The following is an 11,241-nucleotide window of genomic DNA, read 5'->3' on the forward strand; positions in this document are numbered from 1 at the left end:
GTGTGTGTGTGTGTTTATAATTGCATAGAAAGCTTCCGGAAGAATACATTCTAAACTTTTTTTTTCACTTTATATAATCTTTTATTTTTCAATTACAGTTAACATAGAATATTGTATTAGTTTCAGGTGTACAACCCAGTGATTAGACATTACATAACTCATTAAGTTATTACTCGATAAATCTAGTACCCATCTGACAACATATATAGTTATTATAATATTATTGACTATATTCCCTATGTTGTACTTTACATCCCTGTGACTATTCTGTAACTACCAATTTGTACTTCTTAATCCCTTCACCTTTTTCACCCATCCCCCAAATCCACGTCCTATCTTAAAGAAGATCCTTTAACATTTTTATAATACTGGTTTGGTGGTGATGAACTCCTTTAACTTTTTCTCATCTAGGAAGCTCTTTATCTGTCCTTCAATTCTAAATGATAAGTTTGCTTGGTACAGTAATCTTGGTTGTTGGTCCTTGCTGTTCATCACCTTGAATATCTCTTGCCACTCCCTTCTGGCCTGCAGTTTCTTTCGAGAAATCGGCTGACAGTCTTATGGGAGCTCCCTTGTAGGTAACTAACTGCTTTTCCCTTGCTGCTTTTAAGATTCTCTCTTTGTCTTTAACCTTTGGCATTTTATTTATGATGTGTTGGTGTGGGCCTCTTTGGGTTGATCTTGTTTGGGCCTCTGTGCTTCCTGGACTTGCATGTCTATATCCTTCACCAGATTAGGAAAGTTTCTGTCATTATTTTTTCATATAGGCTTTCAATTCCTTGCTCTCTCTTCTCTCCTTCTGGCACCCCCATGATGTGATATTGGTACACTAGAAATTGTCCCAGAGGCTCCTTACACTATCTTCATTATTTTGGATTCTTTTCTATATTTGCAGTTCTGATGGGGTGTTTTCTGCTCCCTTCTCTTCCTAATCTCTGATTTGATCCTCTGCTTTATCGACTCCACGTGCTTTTTTTTTTTTTATTTCTGTTAGTGTAGTCTTCATTTCTGTCTGGTTCTTTTTCATGTTTTATAATTCTGTTTTTATGTTTTATATCTCTTTGGTGAAGTTCTCACTCAGTTCATCTACTCTTCCCCCAAATTCATTGAGTATCCTTCTAACCAGTGTTTTGAACTCTGCATCCAGTAGATTGCTTATGTCCATTTTGTTTCGTTCTTTTTCTAGAGTTTGTTCTGTTCTTTCATTTGGGATGTGTTTCTTTGTCTCCTCATTTTGGCAACCTCCCTATGTTTGTTTCTATGTATTAGGTGGAGCTGCTATGTCTCCTGGGCTTGGAGAGTGGCCTCATTTAGCAGGTGTCCTGTAGGGTCCAGTGGCACATGCTCCCTAACCACCGAAGCGGGGCACTCTAGGTGTGCCGTCCACGTGGGCTGTTTATATCCTCCTGTTGTAGGTATTGAGCACGGCACTGTGTGTGGGGTGCTCAGAAAAGGAACAAAGGTCTTTGTCAGCTCTTCTGTCTGGGAGAAAGCTGCCCCTCCAGCTCTCACCCTGAAGCCAGACAGTTCAGTTCCTCCTTGTATGTCCCTGGCGCCTTTGGAGCTGTGGCCCCAGAGCTGGGGCTCAGAGGGAGCGAGTTGGACTAAGTCGTGTGCAGGCCTTTTAAGAGGAGCAGCCTGGGACTCCAGAAGTCTCTGTTTCACTCAGCCCATCCTTGCTGGTTTTTACAGCCAGAAGTTATGAGGACTTCTCTTCCTGGCCCTGAACCCTTGGCTGGGGAGCCTGGTGTGGGGCTGGGACTCCTCCACAGCTGAGATGTCCCTCCCACATGTGGGTGTGGGACCAGCTCATTTTGTGTCTCCTCCCCTCCTACCAGTCTCGATGTGGCTTCTTCTGTATAGCCTCAGTCATAGACTTGTGTTCAGCTACATTTCGGGCAGTTCTGAAGGATGGCTGTTAGGTAGCTTAGCTGTAGTTCTGATGTGGCTGTGGAAGGAGGTGATACCGTGCTTACCTACACCACCATCTTGTCCAGAACCCACATTCTAAACCCTTGACTCCAAGCATTGGATTACGTACATGACAGGAAGAAATAATATTACTGTTCACTTTGGTTATTTATTATTTCAATTTTCATGCATTCGTTTTGTAACTTGAAACAAAAATTTTAAAAAACCCAAAGCTTTGCTTTCTTTAGATTTACTTGAACCCTAATTTGGTGGTATCCCTGAAAAAAATTTCTCAATTAGATTTTCTTCTGCGTTTGACTGAACAAGGGTTAAAGAAACATCCCCTCTGCGCCAGGGGCAGGGAGAGGCACTGGAGAGTCAGAGGCGAGAGGTGCCTGTGTCCTGTAAGTTTAGAAGAGGAGAAAGACCAGAAAACAAGAAATTAAAATACAGTGTGACAAATGCCTCAGAGCTATAATTGGGTTCTTGCACAGTAAAAGGATGAGCATCATCAGCGTGGAGGAGACAGGAGGTGGGCAGGAAGGGCTCCCAGAGGAGATGATAATCAAGAACAGTCTTTATTTTTTTTTATTATTTTGTTATTAAAAAATTCAAACATAAAGAAAAGTTGAAATATCTACAGATCCACCACCGAGATTCAATAATTGTTAACATTTTGTCATATTCCCTTAGTAAGTAATAAAAAAATAAATAAGTGTAAAACCACTTCACCCCTAAACGTTTAAGCACCTAACTCCTAGGAATGACATTCTCTTACCTAAGCACAATGCTAGTATCAAGAATAAAAATTAAGCCCTGGCCGGTTTGGCTCAGTGGTTAGAGTGTCAGCCTGCAGACCAGAGTCTCTGGTTCAATTCTGGTCAAGGACACGCACCTCGGTTGCGGTTTGGTCTCCAGACCTGGTTGGGGTCGTGCAGGAGGCAGCCAGTCGATGTGTCTCTCTCACATCGATGTTTTTCTCTCTCTCTCTTTTTCTCCCTCCCACTCTGAATCACGTAATTAAAGTTTACATATAAGTCATTTCAATTTCCTGAAAATGTGTCTCATCGGTTGTTCATCTCCAATCTAGAACCCAGTCCGGTTTCACCCAATGCGCTTCACTGTGGCGGTTTGTGCTGTGGGAACCTGGTTACGTTGCCAGAATCCCCTTCCCGGGATGGTTTCAGCTTCAAGTTGGTCAAAAGGGGAATGTGTATGAGATTTGGAAAGCAGAAATGAAACAGCAATTATTATTCGAAGGTCACCGCAGTCGAGGCGGTGACGGCTGCAAAGGTGTCCGGGAGCTCCAGCTTGTCTTGCTCTGCTCTGACCAGTGGACAGAAATCCTTCCCAATTTCTGACCCTGTTGACCAGTGATGGCCCCAGGCCCACTTGTAAACACTTGGTGGCTGGACCCGCAGAAGTGGCAGCTTCGTGAGATTTTCCATCACAGTTCCATGCTACCCAGATGTACAACCACCCCACTGGTGACTCCTTTTTCTTTAATGACACTGACTTCTTTGCTGGCCCTTAGCTCCTTCCCAGACATTGTAAGATCCCACCTCCATAGTAAACTCCTTATTTCGTCATTCACACTGGCCTGCTTCCCTGATGGACACGCGTGTTGGTACCGGCTGTGGTCCCGGGGAAATAAAATCTTAAGGAGCGGAATCTGGGATTGGTTCTCTGAACGGATTCAATGCAAAGGCATTAATGATGATTACTGGCAAAGGGGACCTTGGCATCCTGTGGCATGCAGTGGCAAACGGTCTCTTAAATCCTCACTTACAGCCACCTGTGATAAATGTTCCGAGAAGGCCGCCTCCGCGTGACCAAGGACTTGCCGCCGTAGAACATCTTAGTAGAAACGGGAGCACAACGAGCTTCGTTGGTGGCTTCTACGTATGCTGACAGTTTGGAGAAAGAAGGAAGAACTTAGGATTTGAAATTCCCAGCTCAAGATCTAGGAAAAGGACCAAAAAACGTCTCTGTCCGTCTGCCAGAAGAGAAACTCTTATCTCCTGTAGCCCCGGCGCTAAGATGTCTGATAACCAAACCCCAAATGTTTACTGGCAGGAAGTTGAATTCCAATGCACATTGAAGTCATAACCGAGTAGGGTCTCACGTTAAAAATAAGGCATTGGGAAGGAGTGAAGTCCTGAGTCTTAGGATGGGGACACATGGACAGATGCTAAAGGAGCTGCAGCTCTTAAACTCCGAATTCTGCTGACCCTTCCCCAGCAGTGAAAACGAAGCGAATCTTCTCCTACTTGAAGGGCCTGAATAGCAGACTGCAGACCCTCCTGAGAACCTCTGGCCCTACCACCTCCTTTAGCTCTGTAGCCAGAGTCAAGCAACAGTCCCAGGCGACCCATGAGGAAGCACTGTACATACTGAAAGAACGTTGAGAGCTTGTCCGCTTACACGAATGATGTTTCACTTTTGGTCTTGATGCATCGCCCCGCTGACAGTTACAAGACTAGGACACGTGACTCCCTTTACCTTTCGTCAAGACCCCTCAAATGTCAACGCGTGTTGACTGAAACCAGAAAGTATGTATGAGAACGGGTCCAGAAGGTGCTGGATCGAGCCCTGGCCGGTTTGGCTCAGCGTTTAGAGCGTCCGCCTGCGGTCCGGAGAGACCCGGGTTCGGTTCCCGCTAAGGGCATGTACCTCAGTTGCAGTTTGTCCCCGGCCCTGGTTGGTCGTGCGGGTGGCAGCCACTTGATGTGTCCCTTTCACATCGATGTTTCTCTCTCTCTCTCTCTCTTCCTCTCTCTCCCTCCCACTCTATCTGTGCAAAAAATGGAAAAATGTCCTCGGGTGAGGATTAAAAAAAGAAAAAGATCAAAAGGTGCTGGATCGGGGTGGGAGGAATAAAAGGTCGATGGGCTGAACGTGTTCCTATGGGTGTCCTGAGCGGAGGCTCCGATCACAGCTGGCGAGGGACGGAGCCCGAGCCTGCCCTGCTACACAGCCTCTGCCTTAGAAGAAAAGTGCGAGAGACATTCTGAAAAGGATTCTCACGTGACTTCTGACAACTCATGGGTTAAGGGCGGGGCATCGGCCCGGAGGAATATTTCTAATGTGATTCTTGAGCTTTGTGGTCTCAGGATCCCTTCATATCCTTAAAAATTACTGAGGACCCTCAAGAACTTTTCCCCCCTTAATTGATTTTTAGAGAGAGAGGGAGAGAGAGAGAAACATCGATGAGACAGAACATCGATTGGCCGCCTCCTGCATGCCCCCCACTGGGGATGGGCCCACAACCTGGGCATGTGCCCTGACCGGGAATCGAACCGGCGACCTCTTGGTACATGGGTCATGCTCAACCATGGAGCCACACCAGCCGGGCAAGAACTTTCTGTTAATGTAGGTTATATCTATTAATATTTATTGCATTGGAAATTTAAGTTAATAAAAATGTTAAATGTTTTATTTGTTAATTGCTTTAAAAATAACAAATAATAGCCCTGGCCGGTTCGGCTCAGCGGTTGGAGCATTGGCCTGAGGTCTGGAGAGACCCGGGTTCGGTTCCCGCTAAGGGCATGTACCTCGGTTGCGGTTTATCCCCAGCCCTGGTTGGGTCGTGCGGATGGCAACCACTCGATGTGTCCCTTTCACGTCGATGTTTCTCTCTCTCTCCCCCCCCCCCACTCTATCTGAATAAAATATCAAAAAATGTCCTCGGGTGAGGATAAAAAAAAAAAAAAAAAAAAATAACAAATAATAGCCCTGGCTGGTTTGGCTCAGTGGTTAAAGCGTCGGCCCGCGGTCCAGAGAGACCAGGGTTCAGTTCTCGCTAAGGGCACGTACCTCGGTTGCAGTTTGTCCCCGGCCCCTGTTTGGGTTGTGTGGGTGGTAGCCACTCGATGTGTCTCTCTCACATCGATGTTTCTCTCTCTTTCTCACTCTCTCCCTCTCCCTCTATCTGAAGATGAATGCAAAAGTGTCCTCAGGTGAGGATAAAAGATAAATAAATAAATAAATAAATAAATAAATAAATAAATAAATAAATAAATAAATACAATAATAAACCTATTGCATGTTAACATGACCTTTTTATGAAAAATAACTACATTTTCACCCTGGCCAGTTTGGCTCAGCGGTTAGAGCGTCGGCCTGCGGTCTGGAGAGACCCGGGTTCGGTTCCCGCTAAGGGCATGTACCTCGGTTGCAGTTTGTCCCCGGCCCTGGTTGGTCGTGCGGGTGGCAGCCGCTCGATGTGTCCCTTCACGTCGATGTTTCTCTCTCTCTCTCCCTTCCTCTCTCTCCCTCCCACTCTATCTGTACAAAAAATGGAAAAATATCCTCGAGTGAGGATAAAAAAAATAAATAAATAAATAAATAAATAACTACATTTTCAAAAGGAAAAAAAAATAGTGAAAAAAGAGTGGCTTTGTTTTATTTTATTATTTTTATGTTTTGAATATACTTGCTTGATTTTTTAGAGAAAGAGAAAGGGACAGAGAGACAGAAACATCAATATGAGAGAGAAGCATCAGTCAGCTGCCTCCTGCACGCTCCGTACTGGGGATCAGGCCCACAACTCGGGCCTGTGCCCTGACCGGGAATCAAACCGGGACCTCTCAGTCCATGGGATGACGCTCAATCCACTGAGCCACGCCGGCTGGGCTTTGTTTTACATGTGCAAGTGTCTTTAACATCTGGCTCAGAGAAGACAGGTGGATTCTCATGACCTCTCTGCACAGTTGACTGCGATGTCACATGTCATGTAGCCTCTGGGTAGTCCCATCGCTCATGTGATAGACTGAGAGTGGAAAAGGTATTTTAGCATTATTGTGAAAACAGTTTTAATTTCACAAACCCTCTGAAAGGGTCTCAGGGAACTCCAGGATTCCCGGGCCACACTTTGCGAACCCCTGTTGTAATGTTATGACACTGTTTTGTCTTATTTCACATTTCCATCAACTACTAATGAATTTTTTTGTAATTCTCATTAACTACAAAGTAATTAATGCTCATCACTATTGCAGATGACACAAGATGGGAAGGGGATTATTACAAAAGGTGACCAAAAAAAATTTACGCTATTTCAGCAGACCAGAGAATAAAAAAAAAATTAAATATGGAATGCCCTGCATTTACATTTCGCCTTATTTTTAATCAGTTGCATGGGCACCAGAAGTATAGGATGGGAAGAACTATTCTGATAGCAGATTCTTTGAAAAAGATCTGACGGTTTAGGTCAACCACAAGCAAAATGTGAATCAACAGTTATGTTAAAAAGTATCAATAGCCCAGCCGGTGTGGCTCAGTGGTTCAGCATCGACCCTGCACCAAGAGGTCGCCAGTTCGATTCCTGGTCAGGACACATGCCCAGGTCATGGGCCTGATCCCCAGTGGGGGGCGTGCAGGAGGCGGCCAATCGATGTTCTCTCTCATCAAAGCTATGGGAAGCCAGAGCAGTACCCTTCTAAAGCACAGGTCTTAAGCAGAAGTCCCGCTTGCTACATTCAACAAGTGTTTATTGAGCACTTACTATGGGCTGGACACTGTGCTGTTCTCACCAAGTTCCTTGAGCATCCTTATAACCAGTGTTTTGAACTCTGCACCTGACTGATTGCTTATCCCCATTTTGTTTAGTTCTTTTCCTGGAGTTTTGTTCTCTTCTTTCATTTGGGACATGATTCTTTGTCTCCTCATTTTGGCTGCTTCCCTGTGTTTGTTTCTGTGTATTAGGTGGAGTTGTTATGTCTCCTCGGTTTTGTAGGGTGTAGGTGTCCTGTAGGGTCCAGTGGCACAGCCTCCCTGATCCCCCTAGCTGGACCTTCAAGGTGCACCCCTAGTGTGAACTATACACCCTGTTGTAATTGAGTCTTGATTGCTGTTGGCACATCAGTGGGAGGGTTTTACTCAGGCTGATCAGCTGCAAGGACTGGCTGTGCCCACTGACCACTGGCCTCTGATTACCTTGGATGATCAGCTATGCAGGGCCCACCACACAGAGCAAGACTTACTTCAGCAGGGCTCTGGGACCCACCGAGTATACTCCATGAGTGTGTCACTTGTGGAGGTGGTTGGGTGGTGGTGCTTCGATGTGGTGTGAAGCTGTCCACTGGGTGTGCTGGCTCTGGGGCAAGGTCAGCCTCTGCCTGTGTTCTATCTGGGGCCACCAAGCAAAACCTACAAAGCAATTAGCTGATGGCTGCTTCTTGTGCTGGGCTTGGAGGTGCCCAGGCAAAGGCAAGCTGTGAACCAAGACTGGTTGCTTCTAGTGCCAGGCCTGGGGCCACTTAACAAGAGGTATGGGGCTCGCTGATACCAGATGCTGCTTGCTTGAGAGATTTGAGGAAACTGAAGCAGGATCCAAGACAGGCCAATCCTATGGTAAAGTTTTTGGAAACAGCTTGGGTGGGCCTGAAAGTTGGGTGGGGCGGGGCCTCAGGGAATCACCAGGGCGGGGCAAACAGCGTGAGCCAGGTTGCTGGAGTCCCAGACAGGGCACTGGGCTGGCTGCCCTGTGGGGGAAGGATTCACCAAAGGAACAATGGCCTCCCCCAGAATGTCTGTCTGTCTGTCTGTCTGGGAGAAAGCCGCCTCTCCAGCTCTTGTCCAGAGGCCAAACAGCTCAGTTTTTCCCCATATGTCCCTGGTGCCTTTCAAGCTGCCTCCCGTGGAGCCCAGAATGAGTGGGTCCAACTAAGTCTGTGCACGGGCCCTTTAAGGGGAGCTGCCTGGAGTCAGCAGCCTCAGCCTCCCTCAGCCTCAGTTTCTGCTGGTTTTACAGCCAGAAGTGATGGGGATTATGTTCCTAGCAGTTGTACCCTGAGCTAGGGGTCCTGGTGTGGGATGGGGACCCCTCAGTCCTCAAGGAGGACCTTCCCAGTCGAGGTGTCCTCTGATTTTTATTCGCACATGTGGGTGTGGGACCAGCCTCCACCTCCACCCCTCCTACCAGTCTCTCTCTCTCCTTTTTTTAACTTATCTTTATTGTTCAATGTATTACAGATGTTCTCTCCCTTTTCCCCCCATTGACCCCCTCCTCCCCAATCCCACCCCACTCCTGCCTTCCCCACACTATTGTAGGTGTCCATTGGTTATGCATATATGCATAGAAGTTCTTTGGTTCATCTCGTCCAGCCTTCCCTCCCCACTTCCCTTTGAGGTTCATCAGTCTAACAACCAATTTGTACTTCTTAAATTTTTTTTCTTTATTGATTTTTTTTTTTTAGAGAGAGAGAGGAAGGGAGAGAGAGAGAGAGAGAGAAACATCAATGAGAGACAGCATCAATTGGCAGCCTCCTGCATGCCCCCCACTGGGGATTTTGCCACAACCTGGGCGTGTGCCCTGACCGGGAATTGAACCAGCAACCTCTTGGTGCATGGGTTGACACTCAACCACTGAGCCACACCGGCCGGGCCAATTTGTATTTCTTAATTTCTTCATCTTTTTCACCCATCCCTCCAGCCCTCGTCCATCTGGCAAGCAACAAAAGTTTTCTGTATCTATGAGTCTGTTTCTGTTCTGCTTGCTCATTTTATTTGTAGATTTAATTGGTGATAGGTATGTATTAATTGCCATTTTATTGTTCATATTTTTGTTCTCCTTCTCCTTCAAGAAGACCCTTCAACATTTCATATAATACTGGTTTGGTGGTGATGAACTCCTTTAGCTTTTTCTTGTCTGGGAAACTCTTGCTATGTCCATCCATTCCAAATAACTTTGCAGGATAGAGTAATCTTGGTTGTAGGTCCTTGCTTTTCATCACCTTGAATATTTCTTGCCACTCCTTTCTGGCCTGCAAAGTTTTTTTTGAGAAATCAGCTGACCCTCTTATAGGAGCTCTGTTGTAGGTAACTAACTGCTTTTCTCTTGTTGCTTTTAAGATTCTCTCTTTGTCTTTAATCTTTGGCATTTTGATGATGATGTGTCTTGGTGTGGACCTCTTTGGGTTCATCTTGTTTGGGACTCTCTCTGCTTCCTGAACTTGTGTGTCTGTTTCCTTCACCAAGTTAGGAAAGTTTTCTGTCATTATTTTTTCAAATAGGTTTTCAATTTCTTGCCTTCTGTCTTCTCCTTCTGGCACCCCTGTGATGTGAATATTGGCACGCATGAAGTTTTCCCACAAGCTCCTTACACTATCCTCATTTCTTTGGATTCTTTTTTCTTTTTGCTGTTCTGATTGGGTGTATTTTGCTTCCTTATATTTCAAATCAATAGGTTCCTTCTTGGCTTCACTTATTCTACTATTGATTTCTTGTAAATTATTCTTTATTTCAGTTAGTATGTCCTTCATTTCTGACTGACCCTCTATTATGCTCTTGAGGTCCTCACTAAGTTCATTGAGTGTCCTTATAGGCAGTGTTTTGAATTCTGCATCTGTTAGGTTGCTTATCTCCATTTCATTTTGTTCTTTTCATGGAGTTTTGTTCTGTCATTTCATTTGGGACATGGTTCTTTTTCTCCTCATTTTGGCTGCCTCCTGTGTTTGTTTCTATGTATTAGGCAGAATTGCTACATCTCCCAGGCTTCCTAGGGTGGCCTGCTGTAGTAGGTGTCCTGTAGGGTCCAGTGGCCCAGCCTCGCTGGTCACCCTGCTAGGCCCTCGAGGTGCACCCCTCATGTGGACTGTACACCCTTCTGTTGTACTTGAGTCTTGATTGCTGTTGGCACATCAATGGGAGGGTTTTACTCAGGCTGATCAGCTGCAAGGATTGGCTGTGCCCACTGCCCACTGACCTCTGACTACCTTGGAGGATCAGCTGTGCAGGGGGAAACCACACAGAGCAAGACTTACTTCAGCAGGGCTCTGGTACCCACTGAGTCCACTCCTTGAGTGTGTCACTTGTGGAAGTGGTTGGGTGGTGGTGCTTTAACGTGGTGTGAAGCTGTCCACTGGGTGTGCTGGCTCTGGGGCAAGGTCAGCCTCTGCCTGTGTTCTATCTGGGACCACCAGGCATAAGCTACAAAGTGATTTGCCAATGGCTGCTTCTTATGCTGGGCTTGGAGGTGCCCAGGTGAAGCCAAGCTGTGACCAAGTCTGACTGCTTCTAGTGTCAGGCCTGGGTCCACTTAGCAAGAGGTATGGGGCTTGCTGTGGCCAGATGCTGCTTGTTTGAGAGAATTTAGGAAAATCTGAAGCAGGAGCCAAAATAGGACAATCCTATGGTAAAGCCACTGGAAACAGCCTGGGTGGGCCCAAAAGTCAGGTGGGACAGGGCCTCAGGGTATCACCAGGTGGGGCAAACAGTTTGAGCCAGGTTGCTGGAGCCCAGGATATGGCTCCCATCTGCCAGCCTCATGGGGGAAGGGCTCAGCAAAGGAGCAGTGGCCTCCACCAGCACATCTGTCCAGGAGAAAGCTGC

The sequence above is a fragment of the Molossus molossus genome, unplaced genomic scaffold (genome assembly GCF_014108415.1).
Source record: "Molossus molossus isolate mMolMol1 unplaced genomic scaffold, mMolMol1.p scaffold_m16_p_13, whole genome shotgun sequence".
Classification (NCBI taxonomy): Eukaryota; Metazoa; Chordata; class Mammalia; order Chiroptera; family Molossidae; genus Molossus; species Molossus molossus.